The sequence below is a fragment of the Phalacrocorax carbo genome, chromosome 7, assembly GCF_963921805.1.
Source record: "Phalacrocorax carbo chromosome 7, bPhaCar2.1, whole genome shotgun sequence".
Taxonomy (NCBI): domain Eukaryota; kingdom Metazoa; phylum Chordata; class Aves; order Suliformes; family Phalacrocoracidae; genus Phalacrocorax; species Phalacrocorax carbo.
In genome coordinates, this window is record NC_087519.1 from 49,230,101 (window position 1) to 49,253,267 (window position 23,167).

The 23,167-nt window shown below is 40.5% G+C and overlaps 1 protein-coding gene across 1 annotated transcript in view; it reads right to left on the reverse strand.

The window, feature by feature from the left end:
- Positions 1 to 17,023, reverse strand: part of BCHE (butyrylcholinesterase) — a 59,777-nt gene extending 42,754 nt beyond the window's left edge. Inside the window, exon 1 of the mRNA XM_064457931.1 lies at positions 16,928 to 17,023. The gene's annotated coding sequence lies outside the window, so the exon portion shown is untranslated. The remainder of the gene's footprint in view (positions 1 to 16,927) is intronic.
- Positions 17,024 to 23,167: the final 6,144 nt, after the last annotated feature.

The following is a 23,167-nucleotide window of genomic DNA, read 5'->3' on the forward strand; positions in this document are numbered from 1 at the left end:
GACAGCAGTGTGAAATTCACAGCAATAATATGTCCTCTCATACCCAAGCTCTGTGAATAACTAAGAAGTTTGATGGATAAATGAGCTCATTTGAATCTGTTAAGTAGAATTTGTATCTGGAAGGTGGGAACTCTTCCCAGTTCCCAATTCTCACTCTTTGTTTTAGGCCTTATCACTGATATGATCCTCCAGTTTCTGCATCCACAAGAGATACACACATCTCTAATGGAAAGTGCTGTAGAGGTGTTCAAAGATTTAGCTTAAGCCACTGCAGTTTTCATATTTCAATTTAATCTGGCATGTTGAAAATAGGAATGAAAGAACCGAGCCTTACATGAGGATCTGCTGAGACCTGCGGGTGGGAAGCTACAGAGGAAGCAAGTTCAGCATGCCTCAGTCCACTCTCCAATAAATGGGTCACAGCACCTGAATGGGTCACAGTGATGGATTTTAGTGGAAATAATTAGGTGTTTGTCATGAGATAAAGCTTCAGACCCACTAGTGCCCTGTTGTTGCCCGGTGTGGGTCTGAAGCCTGCAGGAGAGGAGGTCTCGGAGGTTACTGCAGCCCACAGGCAATGAAGTCAGCCGGGCTGCACCTTTCCAATAGCTTTGCTCAAGCAGGACGAAGGCAGCATTGATGTTAGTCAACATCAGGTCACATGTTTTATTTTTCCTCTCTCTAACTCCATCAGGGCAAAACTAAAAAATCATTCCAGAGCCATTTTTCCTTTATTTTCTATAATTCACAGCTGATTTGGTCTCTTTGCCTATGTGTTTCATGAAAGAAATATAACTTTGGGAAAAACAGACAGCCCTGGAAGAGGTTGTACTTATTTTGTTACCACTGCGTCACCACACACGGAGGCACACACTGAACTCTGCCATAGGATCATGCCCAGAGACCATTACGCTTATGAAAGCTCAGGCACTGCTGAGCAGTGTTGTAGTCCCATTGGAGAAGCAAACTTCCCAGGCTGAGTGACTTTTTAACAGAAGGCCCCTTCAACCTGTGGATGTGCAAGTGTTGTGTAATCATGAAAATCTCATTATAAACATCTGTGTACATTTTTCAGGAAGATGCCGTGGTTGGTGAACATCGGGTAATTCATCACAGTGCCATCTGCTTGAAAAACAGAGTTGTCAGAATGGGTGGCTTAGTGGTAAAGCACAGTAGAGTCCCCCAGGTCTTGCTACATGTCTATATATTAAGTACATAACATTAGCTTAAAGGTAATAAGATGTTCAAAATATGATGCTCAATATGGGGTTCAAGGATACGAGTCAAAATATTAAGGGCATTTTGATTCCAACAGTGTCCTTAAAACATTAATCATGTATAACTATTAGGAAACATTATTTTATAAAAAAGGTAGAAAAAAAATCATTAGTAACCTTCATTAGTTTATTAGCAGTACATTCTGCTCATGATTATTCTACCCTGTGCAGATTCCTGATGGACTGACCCACCCAATAAACTTATCTGCTCTTCCTCTCATCTGTGTTTGCACCAAGGCAATCGTACAAGCCTGAAACAACACTATCTATTCCCAGTCCCTTTTCCCCTATCATGTAGTAGCATTTTAACACTGAAAACAATCCGTAAGTATATTTTCCCTTAGCAGGGGTTGCAGCAGGTTGAAACGAGACGAAAACTTCAGTGCACTGACAGAGAACATGGCACCATGGGCAGACCTTGCAGACCTCAGCTGGGGAGAAGAGGCATTTTTAGCTGTTGTGGGAACGTTACAATTGTCTGCTCTTTCTCCCACTTTTGCCTGAAGGCAGGTTCAGTACATAATGCACAAAGACAGTCGGCAACCTGAAAGACTTTCTATTTAAGTTATCAGACCAGGGATAGTGGGAAATTAAAAGATGTGCCCAAGATCATAAGAAAGACTGAATTGCATTCAGACACCCAGAACTTTAAAACACCATCCTTCTTGGTTTGTTTTAAATCCCCCAGGTTTATAGCTGCAGTGTGGTAGGTTTTGTCTCAATATATTACTAAAAACCGAAGAAGTTTTTGATGGCAGTCTTGAATAAAAGCAGCATTTCCATCCAGTTTCCACAGTAAACAGAAGTCAGCCCTTGGGATTCAGAGGCTGTATTTTCTAAAAGTCACCACAGGCAATAATCAAAAGAAGTTACTGCAGAATACTCCTGGGCTCCTGAGCTGATAGACATACCATGGGGAAGGAAAGCCACTTCAGAGCAGCCTGCCCAGGAGCTGCCAGTGCCTCTCGCTGGAGCCACCGCCACAGCTGCGAATCTTTTGTGCACAATGATTAATCATAATAAACGTTGTAGTGAGGATTTGGTCTGGAAGTGAATTCGGAAGGCACAGATGGAATATCATGGCACAAAAACACGTGCCTTCATTTTTGCCAAAGCAGCGACTCACTTGCATTGAAGAGAGCCCACAGGTAGGCAGGCAGGCACTGCCGAGCGAGTTTTACATGGTTTGCCTTTCATTGCCTATCCTGCAGGAACACAGCTTTAGTAAAATGTCAGTCTATTTCCCAGTGCCTCTGGAGGAATAAAGTGCAATGGCTAAGACTTGCTCAGTGAAAACATTCAAGTGATTTTAATTTTCATGGTCAAGCAAAAAAAAAATCCCATCACCAGCTGATGAAAACATCGAAGATTTGGAATGTCACAGAATGAAATGCAAGTGCCTGTGGTGTTGCCTTTCTGATTAAGCACACTTGTACTTATATCAAATATGAACTGTCCTCCCCAGTGAAAGGGCATTTACCAGTGTTTAGGATTTAGCCATGTGAAAAGTGAAAAGCAATTTGCTAACTCTCTTATGCTGCCTTTTCTCTCCTCCTTTTCTTCCAACCCCCCAATTTTTAGTCAGCTATTCTCAGTGTTGCCAAAAAATGTGCAGCGATGTTCTTACACGCAGAGTATAAAAAATGTTTTTTCTAATAAATGTTAACAGCAGCCATAAAGCAGCAAAATAAAATAACACTAAGAAAAACAATCAATAAAAATCTGCACAAGAATTAAGTATTGGTGCATGAAATAGGAGAAGGGGTTGAATCAGAGTGCTTTATAGAGAAATCTGCAAGCTATTTCAAGAGAAGATGGGCAAGGGGTAAAATTTATCAAACATTGCTGAGATAATTACACCACCACACACAGGAAACAAGATGTTTGACCAAAAGAATGTAAGTGAACGGAAACAGCTCCTTTCTGTGCTTCCCAAATCATTGTTCTTTTGGGCTTAAGTGACTCCAGTGTGTCACCATGCAAATGATTTTAAGTCAATGCTGAAATAGGTGTTTCACTGATGGGTACCTGGAATTTAGATTGTTCTAAGCACCTGATGCATGGGCAATGGGGATGCAGTCTATGGGATAGGTCTAGAGCTTCTCCAAATTGTAAAAGTGGATGGGGGGGGGAAGAAGAAGCCCTGCAGTGTGTACACCATCAGATCCTCAGAATGGCTCTTTTGTTGCACTCACCAAGAAGCCCTACCTGCTATTGCATCCACGGTGTGTCCGTGGGTACCTCCCTATCCCAATATGCGCGCCCAGACGTGTCCAACTCATCTCTGCAAACAAAACCAAAGACCATCTGGTTGGCAAGCAGGCGATGGGACTGTGCACAGCCAGTCCCTAGCAGCCCTCAGAACTGAGAGAGGGTAAATATAAATAAGCATTTATTTTGGATGATCAAATAAAGAGTCAATATGATCAATATACATAAGCAGCTCCAAGTTCTGGTTATGTGGGCTTTGGTGTCTGTTCTGTGGGCTAAGAGCTTTTTACCGTTGAGCAATGAGGGGTTAAGCATGGGAAGACAGCCCCTGCCTTAAGCAGTTGGAGGGATTTTCAAGCTCTTCCTTTGGTATCTCTGGCGTTCTGGATATGGGATTGCTATGGGATGAGCTATCAAAGGGCTGTTCAGCAGACATGTTACTGTCCGTCTAGTATGCTACACTTGAGCCCAGAGCCCAAGAGTTCATGGGTATTAAGCAGAGATTTTCCAGCCTAGCCATTTCCGTTACATATGCAGATTCAACAACAGAGGCTACAGAAGTGCTTCCTGTGCCTCACCGGATATTTATTCAATAAAGTGTCTGAAAGACAGATATATTGCCTCCTCTTCCTCACCCAAAGATCCTGAGGGGCAAAAATAGTCTGCTAAAGCCAACAACCTCACTTGAATAATGGGTGTGAGATTCTCTACACATAATAAACCCCAAATACCTGCCGGAAATGGTAGTGACACCACAGTGAATGCCCAATCCAGTGACGACAACCAGCAAATGACAAAGCAAACATCAAAGAGCAACTTTCATTTACTGATTTGTGGCACTTTACAAAGTGCTCCCTCTGCCCCATTACTGGATTAAAGATCTTTACCAAGATCTCTTTGAATTTATTGTAGGGAAACTTTATCGTACATTTACACAGAGCAAACCTTTCTCTCAGAAAACTAGTGGGTCTTCACTCCACGACTTTCAGTCATGATGAGGACTTTCCATGTAATAGGGTGTGCAAGGAGCTCAGCTATGAACAATTTTAGTGAAAAAAAGCTTTCAATTTAAGATAAGTGGCATCTGGTAGAAGCAGAAAGGTGGGACACACACACTGAAAACTACAAAGCAACATTTGTCAGCACATAGAGCATATACCCACATTAATGTTAGGCAGTAGAAGGTGATGAAGTTGTGTGGAAATGTTTATGGGAAGCTCCTTCCCATGCACTGAAGAACAGGGAGTTGTTTGTCTGAAAGAGGGTCAGCTAGAAATGAAGCCTGGAGTTTTTGGCAGGAGCTGGCATCAAAACGGCAGTGAAAATAAGAGGTAGGTTGAGGGCAGGCTGTAAGGACAAGTCGTTCAGACTTGGAGTGCAAGCATCTGCCTGCTCGCTCCTGTTGTCCCCGTGGTGCCTCAGAGTCACATGAAATAAGCCTGATCTTGGCTCACTTCAACTCATTTACTATAAATCTTTGGCATGGCATACAAAAGAATGTCAGTAAAAATGGAGATGTTAACGCATGAATTTTTAGCACTATATACATTACATCTGGCATTACTGAAGTGCTGTTAGCAGGAAGGACTCGGGTGCCATCATGATGCAATATGCCAGTGCCTACCACAGTTATTAGCATGTCTACTTTTGACAGGATGCTTTAAGAGTTTCCTCACGGGACAGCTGCTATATTACATCATGTCAGTGCACAGGATAGAGCTATTAATGACTTTTAATGCAATACTCCGTATCCTGACAATGCGTGCTATTAGGCAGTCCTTAATCACCGGATCAGGGATATTGATATACCAACCCTAACAGCTCTAAAGATGTACGGTGCCAAAGTGTGCTACCAACGTCTGCAACAGTATATAGTAAAACCATTAGGCAAAGACTCAAAATGTTGTTTAGTTCAAAGGAAAATTATGACATTTCAAACCTGAGCCTCCACAGATCCAGTGTATGCTAAAAGTAATCTGAATTTTAATTTTCCAGGTGTCCACCTATTCTTGGGTTAATGACTGAGTGTTACAACCAGCTTTTCAAAAATATAACAAAAAAAATATTTCTGCTCATTTTCCTGGCAGACTGCTTGCATCACTTTAATTTAGGAAGCAAACCATTTTACAGTAATCAGAGACATGTAAATGAGCCAAAAATCGTGTTTATTTTGTTGCTTTCCAAATTTAAGCTGACCTAAATAATTTAATACAAAATTCGTAGCATTGAGAACACAACTCGGTGGACACATATGGGAACACATTGAATTTGTACTACAGAGTTGTTACTCCTCTGAATAAAAGATGATTCACCCTCTAAATGTACTGTAAATACTGATACAGCGTTCACTTTGGTGGCATGAATGGCACTGTGAAAACAATGCAGACCCTTTCTGTGTTCCTTCCATTTGACATGGAAAGAGGAGAACTTTCTCTTACCCAAGTTTGAAAACTGGGTACACACTTTTTCTCTGAGTGGGCGTTTGATATTCAATTGTCAAGACTGGCAGATGTCCCCAAACAGTATATTAAGTTGTTGCTGACAAATTCTTCTCACTAACATGAAAATATGAAATAGTTTTAGCAAACTGTAGGGGAAGAAGAATGGAGGACTGATCCTGTCAGTGGTGGGGTGTGTCCATGCTGCCCCAGACCACTACACAGCAGTTATGGCAGTAGGGGCCGGTGGAGATGTCAGCTCAACCCAGCTGATTTAAGATTCTCCATCCAGTAATTGACACTGTCGCCTACGTTGTGAGCAAAGCAAAAGGCAGTGGCTGAACTGATGGGTTGTAATGAGTGCGTGATGACGAGAAATATTAAGCAGGTAGACCTGATGTCACTGTGCTCACCAATAATTTTCAGCAAGATGAAAAATATTCTGGAGTTTCTCTACTGTGAAGCAGGATGTGTGGGCAGCTGGTGAAAAGGCATTTATCTCAGATATGTTTGTTTTCTCTTCATAGTTATGGCTAGCTGTGGCAGAACTGGACGCGCTTCCCGTATCTGCTCCAGTGGGATGCAGGGGTGCCGGAACTGCATCGCCGCCCTGTGCTTCAGTGGAGTATAGGGAAGGGTTGTGAACAACCGGATTTGGTCTTTGTCCATTTTGTCCTTTAATTCAACACTCAAGGAAAAGGAAACTATTATTTATCTTCCTTTTTTTTTTTTTTTCTTTCCCTATTCTACCCTTTCCCAAAGCTCTTTGTACACCTTCTCAAAAATATCTTTACTGTTCTTTGGAGTATTTTGCCCTGTTTATGTAATGATGTATTTCCTCTATATAAACTAAAGCAGAATAAAAAGCATTTTCATAAATTTCAGCACTCTTTACATTTCATATATATTCAATCACAATAAAATAAATGACACTTAAGGGTGAGCTTAAGTGTAAGTTTAAATATATCAATCATACTTCCACATGGACTAACGTGCTTTTTTAGACCAAGATTATAAATCATACTTCAGCCACGACTAGGACTAAAGTACAAATATAAAGCAATGAGAAACCTTAGCATTTACCTGTGGTGACAGTCCTATAGGAATCCTTACTGCATAAAAATTATGCTACTTTTTGCCTCAAAGCACTTCAGCCTTTCAGTGCCTTGGTAAGCATCTCTTAAGATACCTTTTCCCTCAGGTCCAAACCCACACAGGCTGAAATCAAAGGTTCTTCCCATCAAGTTAAGCAGGACTGAGGAGTCTGTGTTTTGGACACGGCCTGAAGATGAAAAAGGCTTGCACGGTCTCAGGACCAGCCCCAGCATTGGAATGGCACTGCCTTTCTAGTTAAGCTAGTGGCTTTTTTCCCATTCTATATGATTAGTAAATCAACTGAATATGCAATTCGTATGAATTCTGTTCAGCAACCACACCAGTGCCAGCTGCATTGCTAGTAATAATATAGCCCGTTCTTCTGAATCAAGCAAAATAGAAAATGTAATTAATTTTGTTTAAAAATTCTGTCTGAGCACATTTGGCACCCATTTCATTTTAGTGCCACATCAGAAGATACACTCTGACCAACATCACATACCCTGAAGACACAGAAGAAAGAGAATAAATATTATTATTGGTGTTTGAATATTCAGTCTATGTAAATGCATTATATACTTTCTTTCGCTTCGTCATAATAGAAAAAGCAAGACAAACATGTATTTTTTTCTGCACACACTTTCCTTTTGTCTTTTTTTTTTTCCAAATTTTGCATAGTGCATATTGCAATCTTTTCTTTTTAGTTTTCACAGAATCCCAGGCTGGTGGGGGTTGGAAGGGCCCGCTGGAGCTCACCCCGTCCCACCCCCTGCGTGAGCAGGCACCCCCAGAGCAGGGGGCACAGGGCCGCGTCCAGGCGGGGTTTGAATGTCTCCAGGGAAGGGACCCCACAGCCTCTCTGGGCAGCCTGTGCCGCTGCTCTGGCACCCGCGCAGGGAAGGGGTTTTTTCTCATATTGAGGTGGAACTTCCCGTGTTCCAACTTGTGCCCATTGCCCTTTGTCCTGTTGTTGGGCACCACTGAACAGAGTCTAGTGCCATCCTCTTGACACCCACCCTTTAGATATTTTTAGGTATTGATAAGATCCCCCCTCAGTCTTCTCTTGTCCGGGCTGAAAAAACCCAACTCTCTCAGTATTTCCTCATAAAGGAGATGCTCCAGCCCCCTGACCATCTTTGTAGCTCTCCACTGGGCTCTCTCCCATAGTTCCCTGCCCTTCTTGAACTGGGGAGCCCAGAACTGGACGCAGCCCTGCAGCTGTGGCCTCACTGGGGCGGAATAGAGGGGGAGGATAACTTCCCTCACCCTGCTGCCCACACTCCTTTCCATGCCCCCCAGGGCACCGCTGGCCCCCTTGGCCCCAAGGGCCCGGTGCTGGCTCAGGGTCACCTCGCTGCCCCCCAGCACCCCCAAGGCCTCTCAGCAGAGCCGCTCTCCAGCAGGTCCCCCCCAGCCTGTGCTGGTGCGGGGGGTTGTTCCTCCCCAGGGGCAGGACCTGGCACTGGCTCTTGTTGAATTCCCTGAGGTTCCCCTGGGCCCAGCTCTCCAGCCTGCCCAGGTCTCGCTGGGTGGCAGCACAGCCTTCTGGTGTATCAGCCGCTCCTCCCAGCTTGGGATCATCAGCGAACTTGCTATACACCTCTAGCTACTATCTTGGAACAAAAATTCAGACATATCTAGCACAAAACCACACAAAATGTCTCATCACAATGGTGCCTCAAGGTTTCAGAATCATAGATGTTGGAAAGGAAGAGAGCTATTAATTTATCTTTTTGCATAAGCCCTTGCAGTCTAGTTTTTTCTATTTATTCTGAAAACCCCAGGTAAAATAGTATCTTCTAAATGAATTAATGAAAAGCAGCTTCAGTTCTGTACAGGCAATAAGTTGGTTTCTAGGGAAGGGAAAGTCCTGTGTTTTCTTGTGCAGCTACCTGATCTGATGCATTAGAATAACCATAAACCACCAGGTTGTGCTGTTGCCCTTAAGCAATATGCATCACCACAGAGCTATGCTACTGTGCTCATCTGATGGCTGCTTTTCGCCTGGGAAGACCCGAAAAGCCTAGAAAACCAGAAAGAAAACAAGTCCCTCAGACTCATTTTCTTCTTGATTATACAGCTCAGTATTTTTCATAGGACCTTGGCTCACTTTGTAAACCACTGGCAGTGTTTGCCGGCAATGAAATTCAGGTACAAAAATAAATAATCCATCTGCACAGGCTTAGGATGCAAACACTGCAAAGCTGATCCAAGAATTGATGTTACACTCAGTACAATTTCCAGCAAGCTATCCATTACTGTTCAGCACTGCAGCTTATTTTCTGTACTGCATTTCCCCACCCTGCATAGACTTTCATTTTTTCAAAACCATATACTATTTTAAAAATCAGAAGTGTACTGTGGAGAGAGCTCAGAGGACGCCTTGAATAAGTAGAGATTGCTAAAGATGCTGGACACTGTGTCCGTTTGCAGTTGGAACCTCAGTGCTGCTTGCACTGGACTAACCTTCTGGATCTTATGAGTGCCTCTGACATGTTGAACTAACCCATCATTTTTTTCAGAATATTTTTCAGATTACCCTTTTTTGACAGTTTCTACCTGAGATTTTTCTTTTCTTGCTAATTTCTAAATAGATTTAATTCGTTCAGGTTCCCCATTACAGTTTCTAAGTAAATCACCACTAAACTGTGCAGATTTTTTCTTCTACAGGACTGATCACCTCAGACAGTGGTGTGACTCAAAATTACTTTTACTTTTAGTGTATGACTAAAGAAATACTTTAACTGCAGAGAATAACATCTTCCGTTAAATAACAAAGTTTACATAAGAAGAACATGTAAGAATGGCCAAGCCGAGTCGGACCAAAGGTAAATCAACAAATGCCAGGGAAGTTTCAAAAGTAAAGTAGAAGAGTGGGCTAAACCTGTAATGATACATGGAAAGCATTCCAGGCAGCAAAAAAAAGTCTCAATAAGAGGTGATGGTTTTGTATCTTATTGCCACCCAGAAGTTTTTCTAGCTTGAATTTGTCCAAGCACATTTTGCAACCTTGTAAACATTTGGCATCTGGAGCTTCTGGCAACAAGATCCATTGCACAGGTACGTGAGCTGCAAAAAATTGTCTCTTTCAGTTTCCTTTTGAACCCACCACTGCTAGTTGTATGTAGGAAAGTATAAAGAAAACTGGGCTAAGATTCAAGGCTGGATCCTAGTATTTTCCCTCATAAAACTAGATAGATAGATAGATAAGATCAATTTTAGGGGTTTGTGACACAAGAGACAAGGCCATCCCAAAACGCAATACCAAAAACCAGGACCCCAAATCTTAAACTTAGACAAAATAACTCAGAGTCACAATTGGAGAGGATTTAGTTTAATTTTAACTTCCCTGTCACTAAGCATTTGACTCTGTTTTCTCATCTAAATATTCCCAAAACCATCATGATAATTCCCCAGCTACCCTTCACCTTTTTGCTTGGTCACTGGAGTAACTTTACGCCAGCAACTGTGTGCTTTCCTCCTCCATAGATGCAACATGTGTTGTCTTCTATCTTCCCTCAAAGTACTCCAAGAAAAACAGCTTTTAGCTCTGCCTAAAAAGAAGAGGGAAAAGGCTCCTCTTCCTTCATGCACTTCAGTGAGATTACACGGGATCAGGAATTGCTCTAACACAGCTCAGGTTATTCAGCTCCCAGTCGGGAGCTGATACCATCCTGGCTTGTGGATCCCACTTCAGTTGCAGATGGCATGCTGCGCAGTTACTTTCTTTCCGAAAATAGTCTCCCAAAGAACACAACCAGATTTTCAGCTGCTGAAAATCTTAGTACCGGTCTTAGAACCTGCTTCTGTACTTCTGTTTAGCCAAGATGTGAATCTGTCCCTTCAGAAAGAACTCAATTATATGTCGTGTATTTTCAGATGTCCTACACTCTAAATTATTGACAAGCAACTACTACTATGCCAAGTCCAGTGTTTCAGATGGGGTGATAAATGTGAACATAAAACTCCAGAACATTCAGAAAATCATGAGGTAGGGACAAATCCCCACTCTTTGTAAGGTTAAAAATTTTGTCCCACGGATCTGTTCAATGCCAGCAGAAAAGTTAACAGAAAATAAAAGCAAACCAAAGACTATTATGGAAATTTGAAAACTACAGGGTAGAAGGTAAATTTCTGCCATGGATTAAAACCTATTCACGACATAGAGAAAACAAAGAAGAAGAAAAAAAGTTTTAATTATTGGCATACCCAGAGGTTAACATGGATTGCCCCAAGACTTGATGCTGGGACTGGTTTTTGTCACTTTAAATCCCTAGCATAATGCAAAAAATACTAGTTTACTCATCAAATATTCTGCACATCTCTATTGCAATAAATACTTGTGTTTGCTTGCTTTAGAGCAGGCTCCTGAGTCCGTATGCCTTAACATGTAATAGCACCCACAAGACTATCAGGGCACATAAAGAGGAAGCTTAATCTCGATGAGGTTATACTTCAGTAGAAATGCCCCAAGGGAAGAATCTGTGTTACTTGTGATTGCTCATAAATCAGAAGAAAGACATTTTTTCTTTTAAAACATTCAGGGAGTCTGAAGCTTTGCAAGGCAGATAAAACGTAGCTTTCCCTTGTATCTTGAAAAGATGTGGGAACCATACTGCTGCTGTAGAAAACATTGCTATTATGTCTGAATGAATGGCATTCAGCATCAAAAAGATTCTTTACATTCTAAGTAAACTCCGTCTTAAAGGTTTAAATCATACCATGGATATATGCAGACATTCAGCATGGAAGTAAATGGTATACAGCTCATTTTCCAGTAAATGTCGCCAACTGGAAAAAATGGTAGATGAAGTTTCATACAGATGAAGATTCATGAATCTACCAATACAGATACTAATGGATTCAGAGATGGTTGTTTAATTATTAAAAAAAACCAAACAAACCACAAACAAAGAAAAAAACAACCCAAAACCAAAAAAAAAACCCACAAAACCCTAAACAACAGCTCAGTAAAAATGTCTGCTATTATTCAAAAGCAGCCAAAAATGGTTAATGTGTTGCAGGTGAGTGCTAGCGACAAGCTAGTCCAGCTGAAAAGTTTGCTGTTGTTTCATATCCTCTTGATTTTTAACTCCGTTTCAATCACATTACAGAAAACACGGAAAACATTCGGAAGAAGCACAGCAGAATGTCTTCTAGGCAACAGAGTTTTGAAAAGTGTAAAAGCAGTTTTACACACGGTTCTGCTCCTATTTTGACCAACAAAACCAGCAAAGGTCTTTCAACTGCATGGCATTTCAAAAGCTGTAAAGCTGCCATGGTCTCACTGATTAGAGAAGTCTGACTCAATTATCTTGTGCGCATACATCAGGATAAAAATACTAAGTACAATGAATACTCATGATTCAGAACATAAATTGATTAACAGTCGGTTCAGCCAAAAAGTTGTCTTTGTGGCGTATTTCATATTTCAGCATCACGGCAGGAGGAATTGGCAGAAAACAAAGTTGAACATTTAATTTCCATTGTCAGCTGATGAAGCAATGATCTCAGAAAATCAGTTGCTTATGCCAACACATATTGATATATGTGACTATGTAATATTTTCCTTTGCATTAAGAATAATGCTGCCTAGTGTAGGCCACCTAAAATATCTCACTTTTCTAAAAATGTGCTTGGAAGCCTTCCAAGCTTACACCGTGTATTCGCCCTTTTGAGAATAATGTAGAACTGAAGTCAATAATTGTATTTTATTTCAGGTTGCGTGCAGCACATGCAAAGCATTCGCCTTCTATTCACAATGTAAGATCAGCAGTTGTGAAGTGCTGATGGTCCCTGGAGAGGATCTGGTGGAAATCAACATCCTACCTGGGTAATATCCGCCTAGAAAGGAATTCAGAAAGTATCCCTGATCTTTACTGGCATTGGTAGGGCTATCTACAAAATTAAAAAAAGAAAATGTTCACAATATTTTTAAAATATGTATTTTTCAGTATTTCCTTTTCTTTCTCTTGTTCTTAGATACATGGATTAAGGTAAAGTTGAGGATACTGGTTTATTTTGTTAGAAATGTAACATCTCAGCTTCCTTAGATCTCTCAGTTTTACTTAGCTGATAAGAACGCAGTTTAATTAAGCTAGAAGGCCTACTAACTCTAATAATGTTTGTTGGAGCAGGCTGATAGTTTCTTTTTCCTTCTGAACATGTTGTTTAACAAAAATCATTTTTTTCCCAGCAAAATTCCTTAGGACTTCCTAAGGAATCATATCCAGACCTCTATTGTTATAAGAAATCATTATATATTATTTCATTCATTGCTTGATTGAGCATAATCTTGTAGTTTCCTGCTCACTTTACTCCTAATGGAAGGGTGTTTAACAATCTCAATCACCTGTGATTAGAAATCTTACTCCCTTTTCCAGAATAAAGGTATACAAAAATATTTTTATTATGAGTGTTACAATTTCCTATTAAGTTTTCCCCTCTTAGATATTTCTTTGTGGTTATGTTTATAACAAGGAAACATCTATATCACTGCTTCATTTTTCTAATCTAAGCCAACCTGTTTCAGTCTATCAGGCTTTTTGGGGATTGGAAAGAAGTAAACCATCCAAGTAAACTTTGTTGACTCTGTCCCTCTTTGAAAGCATCACTCTTGACACAGAGGGATCAGAAATGTATGCATCAGTATTGGAACGTACAATATCTTACGCTTCATGTCTTATTTCCATACAGCTTTTCCAATGAAACTATCCTAGATTAACCAGAGCTGTCAAATTCTACTGTCTGCCCCTGAGTGCGTGACTTGGTTTGATTTGACATTACAAAACCAAATAAGCTTGCATGATATTTTGAGATGAAGACAAATGCAGGAATAACAAAGTCCTCTGAGATGTAAATTCCGCTCTCTGACTATGCTGCCACGTTTCCTCGGCTACTCTGATCCGGTACAGGGCTCGCTATCTCGGGTCTAGAAGTCATCAACAGCAGCAGTAGGCTGTATGCTGGTAACTGTGTTATTATAGTCTCATTTGAAAAAGAAACTGATTCCACAATATTTCCATCACTGCAGAATGATGTACTTATTTGAAAACAGAATTCATGCTTTTTCTTCCTCAGCCTATCACTATTCTAAAACTTCATCTTGTTTCTTTGAAGTCATGCTGGTAGAGAGCAGTCCATCAAAAGCAATAGTGCTTTTCAAACACTTTTTGAAAAGTAATTATTCTACACAGAAATGAAGGGCCACTGGACTATCCCAAGTCGTTCCTTCTGTGTTCCTCACTTGGTTTACAGGAACCGCAGTTCCTGTTCTTCCTGCTGGGCTCATCGACCCAGGCCTGTTCTGAGTGAGAGAAATGAGGGGAGATCATTTCTTGAGTCAGAGCAATTCTGAGAACACGGATACAGAAGCAAAGTAAATAAAAGCACTGCAGGTGGTGCAAAGTAGGGCCAGGATGACCTGGAGTGAGCCAGGAGTATCAAGACCCAATTTGTCCATTATTTATATGCGAGGGGGTAATTCAGCACCTTCACTAGGTGGTCTAATAACGCAGCTTCTTTGCATGACACTGAGACAGGAGGAACCGGGTGAACAGACTCTCTTTCTGATTGCCTTCTCACCACAGCTTTGCACCAGTATTCCCCTCTGCAAGGTGCAAAGTAACCTGCTGTGGCTCGAGGCAGGAGGCAACCGTGGCACACCCAAACGCACAAATACACACATACACACCTCTCAGTGGAAACTTCTTCGGATAGTTTTTCCCTTCAGAAAGCTGCTTTGTGTAATTCCGTATTGACTGAAAGGATTTGCGGGGGGAAATACCTCCAAATTAAAATCAGTCGCTTTAAAAACACAGAAGGAATATTGCTGTATGAGAGTCATACTTCTGCCAAACAGTCATAGAAAGGGAAGAAAGCCTTTCTAAAGATTTTACAACTGGGAAAGTCTGGGAAGCCTATTTTTCAGAATTCTTAGAAATGCAGTGATTTACTGCTATTGCTTACTAAAACAAGTGAGGTGTTATGGTAGAATTGCAGAGAAGTTTGTGCAAAGATTAAAAAGACAAGAAGCCCAGGGAACCCGACAGACCAGACTGACTTCTCCAGGATCCAAAGACCTGAACGCCACTGCTGACTGTCCAGAAGCAAATGTATAAAATGAGATTAATCCCAGGAGGAAGAATGCACAGATTTAACTAACCGCTGCTGCAAGATCACACGTGTCAAACAGCTTAGCCACGTACAGCACTGACCTATATCAGCTAATGAAGAACTTTACCTGTGCCACAGCCCATCTCCTGCTGCTGCAGATGGCCTTGGGGGCAGCTGGGAGAGAAAAGGGAGGGGAGAAAGGAAGAAGCTGAGCACAACTTGTGTGCTATGAGGAAGCCAAAGGAGAAGGAATAGCCTCTCCACAGCGCTCAGCTTCAAGCAGCAAGCTGTCAGGCACATTACATTAATAACTGTAATTTGTAACTGCAAAAGCTCTGGGATATCAGCAGTGCCTTGATGAGCTGTGACCAAGGACTAGCTGCAAACGGCCTCTTCACGCAGGAGGAGCCTCCCCAGCAGAAGTGAACAACACTTTGGCAAGGCACCATCAAGTGCTGGTAAACTTCAGTGTCTGACTTCTGCTAATCTCATGGCACGACTGCAGTGCAAAGAAAAACACGTTTGAAGTATCAACCTTACTGCCAACAGTTATGTGCCAGTGAAGTAGCAGGAAATCAGCAGAGAAGTGTTTGCTCTATTTCTTCTGTTTATAACATGCTTTGCACAAAAGACATCTGACAGCATTATCAGCTAGAGAGAAATAGCTGCAAACTGCGGTGTAAATTTAAGTGCGTTTATTATGGCTGGATTTTTGATGATTGGAAAATTCCCAGTGGGATTTAGGAGATGCAAGCAACTGACATTTAAAACATTTTAATTCCACCTTGATGTCCTGCTAACACTTTAAAGAGAAAATTGTACATGCAGTTTCATTCCACACTCATGCATAATTTTCTCTCATTCAGTTTACTCAACCTAATGCTAATTCTCACTCCAATATTACTGTGCAATTTTAAGGCTGACATTTATTTCTTTGACCACGATAGATTTCAATGATGTCTTTTCCTCTTCTGCAGCACTGCTAATTCCAACACCAGTCCCCTTACACAAGGGTGATGGCACATAAGCTGGGTACAAACAGCCTTTCCGTGTCTCTGTACATAGTGCAGAGTCACTCTGTGCCCCCCGTGAGACACAGAGGTGTCGATACGCCCTCTTTGTGGTTGTCCGACACGAGATTATTTAGTAGTAAAGTATAATAGTAAAATAATGCAATACATTCAACTGCCTATTCATTCTCCTAGAGCACATTTTGCATTTTCAACAATAAATGGTATAGAAAGGACCAACAACATGCCGGTTTTAGCCACCAGGAATTAGCTAATTCTCTTTTGGGGTTCCCACAGAGGAGGACCCCAGTTTCGTGTTTAACATCTTTTGTCTGCCCTCTGTGCACAGCTCAGAGCATAGGGCAAGGTAAGTCTCGCAGTCTCTTCCAGGCTTTGGGTGCAATTCCCTCCATTTCCCCAGAACAGGGCTTTGAGATTTGCATGGCTGACTGCAGCATTGAGCACCCTGCAGCTGTTTTGGTCCTGTGCCGGCTGCAATCTCTTCAGGACCTGCAGCCACAGAGGGGACAGTCCAGAGTTCAGGGTAAAGGACACCAAAGCACCCAGAGCCCCCTGCCGCAGAACCCACGGGTCCGACTGGTGCTGCTCTCATCATTTGCCCATTAAAATATGAGATCGATAATGTTGGCCACAAATTAACGTGGAAATGGCAGGTGAAAGCAGCATTTTTACTCTAACCTCCTTGTCTGATCAAATCAAGACTTCCACCTCTCCTGCTTTTAATGCTTTTTTACCTGAAAAGGAAGCAGAAAAGACCAACCTCAAAAGCCGATTTTCCCGTTTTGCTGCTTCTTTCTTTGAATAAGAGCTTTCTCAGACCAAGAATCGACTACCAAGTAGCCAAAGGATATATATCCTCAACTACTGGCTTACTTGGTGTCAGATAAGCATCAGGGTAAGGAGCCAGGAACATCACATGACTCAAAAGATACGCCGCTTTTTATATGTAAATAAAGTACTGAAGTAATGACACTTTGGCAAACAACTGAAGGAAACGCACACATTTCTGCTCAGCTTTGTTTACCCAGCTCTGCATTTCCCACTTGCTGAGACCTTTGCCTTTTATAACGCACTTCTACAGTTGCTGATAGGACTGGGGTTTTTTGTTTGTTTTGAAATTCTTTCCAAGATCCAAAACAAGTACATGTAGATTTAATTTTTTAACATTTTGTAGATTTAAGTCACAGGGTCGATTTATCATTTGAGTAGAATGCGTTAGATTCCATGCTGTTTTTATGGGCAATGAAGAAGCATTAAAATCTAGTGCAACATTGGAGTAGCCATCCAACTCATTTATTCAATTTTCATACCTGCTATTACTCGGCTGTTTGAGTGTGGGATGTCAGTTCAGTGCTTGGAACAGAGAAAGGGCTCTGCTTTCTGGTCAGCTAGCTGCTGTGGCATTGAGCTACCTTCTTGTCTCCTTCCAGTTTTCTAATGAAAAAGAAAACAGTTGTTTTTATTAAAAAAACAAACAAACAAACAAAAAACCACAAAAAACCCACCCTAGTATTTTCTGTGAGTATTTCAACGGAATAAAAACCCCCAAGTTTTACTCCAGAAATAAAATGCCTGAAAAATATTTCAAGTTGAAGTGATTCTACCATGCAGTTCTCAGGAAATCTGCAACAGTGTCACTCCAAATCGTCATTTGATTGTATCCTCAGTCCTGTATGTATTTGCCACCTGCGTTACAAACTCTAAAGTCTGAGACATTTACGTCCTGAGTTTTGGCCATATAAAGCAACACAAGAAAGTTAAGCTAGAGGTAACATGTCCTAAGCTGCAGAGAGAACCTGGAGCCACTCTTCATTCAGTGATGAGCTGCAAATGGGTGTTTGCAGCAGAAGGAGGCACAGCCACACCAGAACCATGTTTAGCTAATCAGGGCAATGTTAATGATTAACTGGTAACAGCAGAAATTGTGGTGGTAACAAGATGCGTGGGTGACACAGGCTACCAGGCTTTCGAAAGAGAGGGCTGCTGGGACCTGGGTGGGTCTTCTAGGTGCTACCAAGTGTTTTTCCAGCTTTAGATCTGTGCTGTTAGGTCTTCAGTGACATCTGTTGTTCTGTGACCCTTCGTGCAGCCTAGTTAAAGCAAACAGGTCTTTTTCGCTCCGTTGCAAGCTCGTGCTGTGCTGCAGCAGGCAAAGCTGCATCGGAAAGTGTTTTTCTGCTCGGGTAATGGCCATGCCCACCCGTGACATTTTCTGCTCAGGAATGATCCTGTTCAGTACCAGCATATCCAATTAGGATTTTTTATGTAAAGGTATGTGTATTTAAGATGTAAAAATACAAACGCATTTTTAGCTTTTGGTGTAATTGTGCTGAAAAGAGCTAAGGGACACCAAAGGAAGTCTTCTACGAGCAGAGTCCTGTGTGAAGCTGATGAGTGCAGCAGGCACGTTATTGCCAGGCGAAGAGATGAGCATGCTCTCACAGGAAAGCTGGCCCAGGGAAACGTTTTTAGGATGATGAACTCATTAGGAAACCAGAGTGGGGTTTCTGAGTTGGGGTTTCTGTTTATTTCCACAGTATTTAAAAAAGCATGTCTTGATTTCTGTAATTTGTAAATTTATATTGTTGCACCTAAGAAATACTTCACTCATGCCAACAGTGTGTTATTCTATAGAAGCAGGCTGCTGGGGTTACTTATTTCAATCATTACTCTGTGAAAAACCTCCACTGAAACCATGATATTTTATCTATGGCTATTAGACATATTCTGTATACTTTAAGGTGGTTTGGCTTTCAGTATTGTAATTTGGAAATATAATCTACACTTCACAAGACTTTACTGGCACTTCTGATCCTTGACCCATTTATATAGTAATTATTAACTAGCTTAATTCTGAGAACTGCTTTCACGTTATGCTTTTACGCAAGATATTTTAGTGTGATAAAATGATGTCTATTACAAGTCAAGGTTGGTTTTGTGCAATCGAAACAGCCACATTAATTCTAAATTCAGTGTAAACAAGAAAGAGAATAAATGTTTTCCAAGCAGAAGAACAAACCTGGCAAGGAATAAAACATGTTTATGCTTTTAAGTGTAAAATGCAAGTGTGCAGAAATACAGAATTTCTGTTTTGAAGGATGTCAGAGCATTTTACAGTATATGGTTTATATATTTTTTCCTTTTCATTTTGAGCTCATTCTTCATCTTAACCACCCTGAAACCTTAATCTATTTAATTCCAGGTATTTATAACTTGTGCATATACCCAAGCCTGAATTTTATTTGAGTATGAATTGGGACCGATTCTGAATGTCTTTTGAGAAAAGTGCAAATTAGAGCAGTCATTGATTGAATGTATCTGAGGATAAACTACAAGTACAGAATGCCCCACTACTTACTTAATCTGACTCACATAGCATCAAGACTCCATTGATGTCAATGATACCATCAGAGTTTGTCTAAGGATCAGAAGATGTATTGGTTTTAATAACTTACTATTAGATGATTTTTCACATCAGTGCTTCCTTGACTTCAAGTCAAGAAAACAATCTCCTAAACTATACTTGAATAAACCAAATACATTAAGTTTCATAACTTTCTCTCTATAAAATAGGTTTTCCAGACATCCTACCATCCTTTTTTTCTGAACTTTTCCAATTTTCATTATCAGTTTGGAAATTAGGCTGCAGAATTAAACAGATCGTTCCAATAATTGTCTCACCAGTGCCGCATGGACATACGCCACCATTTCCTTGCTTTTTCTTCTTCCTGTGCTGCTTGTGCCCTCAGGTGTTGTTTCCTTGCTCCTTCTTGCAGCATTGTGGCAATACTCTGTATTCAGCTTGTTATCTATGTTCCTTGTTTCCGCAGTGCAGGATATGTTGATTTTCTAAGCACAGATACATGAGATTGCAGGTGTACTAAACGTGTGATTTATATATATGACTAATACTTAGACAATGCAAGCCTTCCCCCGTATTTCTTTAACCCACTATTCATTTTATATTATTATCAAATCAAGACAGACTTCTGTCAGAAATGGCCAGAAACAGCTTTTCAATGTCTGTGGCCATAGACTACAGGTATGACTGTAGTCATAGACTGTAGTAGTATGTAGAGCCTAAAAAGAGTTGTTTAATGTTGCCTAAGCTTACTGCTGATTATTAAAAATGGTACTAGTGTGAATGAAGTCCTATAGTTTAACACATACTGAAATATGACCTTGGCATAGATCCTCCACTAGTGTAAATAGCCATGCTGAAGTTGAAATGAATGAACTTGTGATCATTTATACCAAGTAATAGGTGGCATGTCCTAAGTTCACAAATATTTATCTGTATTTTAAATTGCCTCCTTCACACTGGAAGAAAAAACTTCCTTATTTGTCATCTAAAATTTGTCTTTGCTTCCTATATTTAGTAGAGAGCTGGGAATCGAAATACAGAGGGTGGAAAATGGCAGGAATTGCTGAATAGCAATAGCTACCTCCCCTATCATGAACTGCGTTGTAGAGTAAAAGTCAGCTTTTTACATTTTTCTCTTTGCTTAATATTTTGAACTCTTTGCAATGTGAATGAGTGGGACCATGCAAATAAATTTACTAATGGTCTTTAGGGTTATCAGAAACTTTAGAAACTAAAGACCTAAGAAAAGAATGTGGCCTGAGAAGAAAAAGACCTCTGAAAAGAAGTCTTACGTCACCTATAGACAGTATTTGTAGGAGAAGAGAGAGTAACCTGAGAAAAATCATGGTAAAAAATTTCTTCTACTAACAAATCTTTGGGTTACGGCTACAAATATCCCTGTTTCCTATCACAGTAAAGCCTTGTCTGCCTCTAAGTAGAGCAAGACCATTTAAAGATATTGACATGAATACTAGATCTGAGAAAAGACTATATTCTTAATCAGAGAGGAGTGAAAGTAGAGAGGAGATTACACGATCAAAAGATATGAAGAATGTTTATTCATTATCAAGAATAATTTATCCTATGCTATTTCTGCATCTCCTGATGTAAGCTTTAAAACATATGGAACTTGCACAGGAAGAGGCTGGAAGAAGATACTGGTCTTTTTAAGATGAATATGTTTCATAGCGTTGTGGGGAAGAGCAAAGATTACTCTCTGCATTTCAGTAGCTGGCATTCAATCTAATTTTTAAAAATCCCAAACCATATGACTTCTATCTCTTGTATTATTTAACAGTTTAATACATTGCATTTCCTGATATTTATATCAAATATCTTTCATCCCTTATAATATATTCCCCTTACCTGTTAAAACTGTACTTCTATATAATGAAGTGAATTAATTATAGTCCTTTCTCTAAGCTTATGTCCTCTGATACTTGAAAGCTGTTATTGTGTTCCTGCTTATTCCTTATTTGGCCAAATTATAACTGCTTAATTATCTTCATTTTTCTTCCCACTTCAGTTCTCACAAAAACCCTTAATTTTTTATTCTGCCTCCTCTCTGATTTCCTTCCAATTTAACATCTTTCTGGGAAAGCATTTCTCATAGTTGCCTGCAATGCCCACAGCGAGGTTTCACAAAATCCTTGCTTTGTGTCTGCCATCCATGTCCAAAATCCTTTGAAGTCCACGGCTGAACTTCCATTGGATGCAAAGGGCACTGGATCCTAAACCTGCATTTTATTTCGTATAATTCTTGTAACATCCTCCAAATCTCTTATCCACTACTCCTCTCCTATTTCCTACATTGCTTATTCTAGTGGTTCCTCTTCTGATGGGCTACATGGTTTATGCTGGGTTTTTTGTTTGCAGTAGAATATTTTTACTCCATTGATAAATCTTTTTTGGCCATGCTTCATCCATGCTTCTTAGCAGTCTCTTTTTATGTCACTGTCTTTATTGGCATTTCAAATCTAGAATGAGCATAATCTGTGCATTTCATTAAGATCTTATTTATATCTCTTTTATTCTAAATCATTAATGAAGGTATGAAGCAAACCCAGACTAACAATCACTATGTGTTACCCCACTGGACATTTCCAACCATCTTGTTACACAGCTGTTTGTCGAAACTATTTCGTTTGTCTTTTAGCTAATATTCAATCCACACACAATTGTCTCCAGCCAAGCTGACTTGAATTAATTTTTCAATTAAGATTTCAGGAGACATGTCAAATGCTTCACTAAAATCCAAATATCTGTCAACTCCTATACTGATTTCTTTTTTTCTTTTGTTCCCCCCGCCCCCTTCTTCCCAACTCTTTGTTTACAGCTCATTCTTGCAAGTGCTTCACACAAGGATATCAACAGCTGTTCTGTGTGTGGAGGACTTCAAAATTATTCTTGCCAACAGGTAGGCTTGCATTGCTTATTTGTCTAAGGACTGTTTGGCTCAGGGTTTGCTGACCGTGGAAGAGATGTCTCTCTCCCTGGCTCTTTGCAGGGTGACTCTGGTGTAAGCTGGCAGAATTACAGAGTTGTTCTAACTAAATCCACTCGCAGTCTCAAAAGTCCCTCCATTATTTTAGTTTACACAGCTTGAAAATATCTTCTGTCTATTCCTCACCATCACCCAAAAAGCAGAAGATGAATTTGCAATTGCATTCACTGATTTTTATGCCAATGAGGGAAATTTCCTTTCACCTACAGCCGTGATCTGGTGTCTGTGTTGTGCCCAAACCATCAAACACAGGTTTCTTAAACCTGGGGCGCTGTTCCCCAAAGGGCCTGAGGATTTGAATTTTGACTATCTCGTTCCTGTACATTAATCCTCTGGTATTTCTGTTGCTTTCAGAGGGACTCATCATGCAGTGAAGAACTGCTTATTGCTAATTCTAAAAGTCTAGCCTGGACATTTTAGACCTACGCTGTGCTTCTGTCACTGAGGGAGGCAAGGAAAAAATGGTATCCCAATATATTTATATATTATTTAACATTTAGTTAATTCCTTTCATTCACTGAAAACAGTCGTGAAAGTAATTGTTCTTGGCTATATGAACTCAGCGTATCCTGGATCCTCACTCGTTACAAAGGAAGCTTTATGTGATGAAAGAGACAGTAGCTTTCTATGAA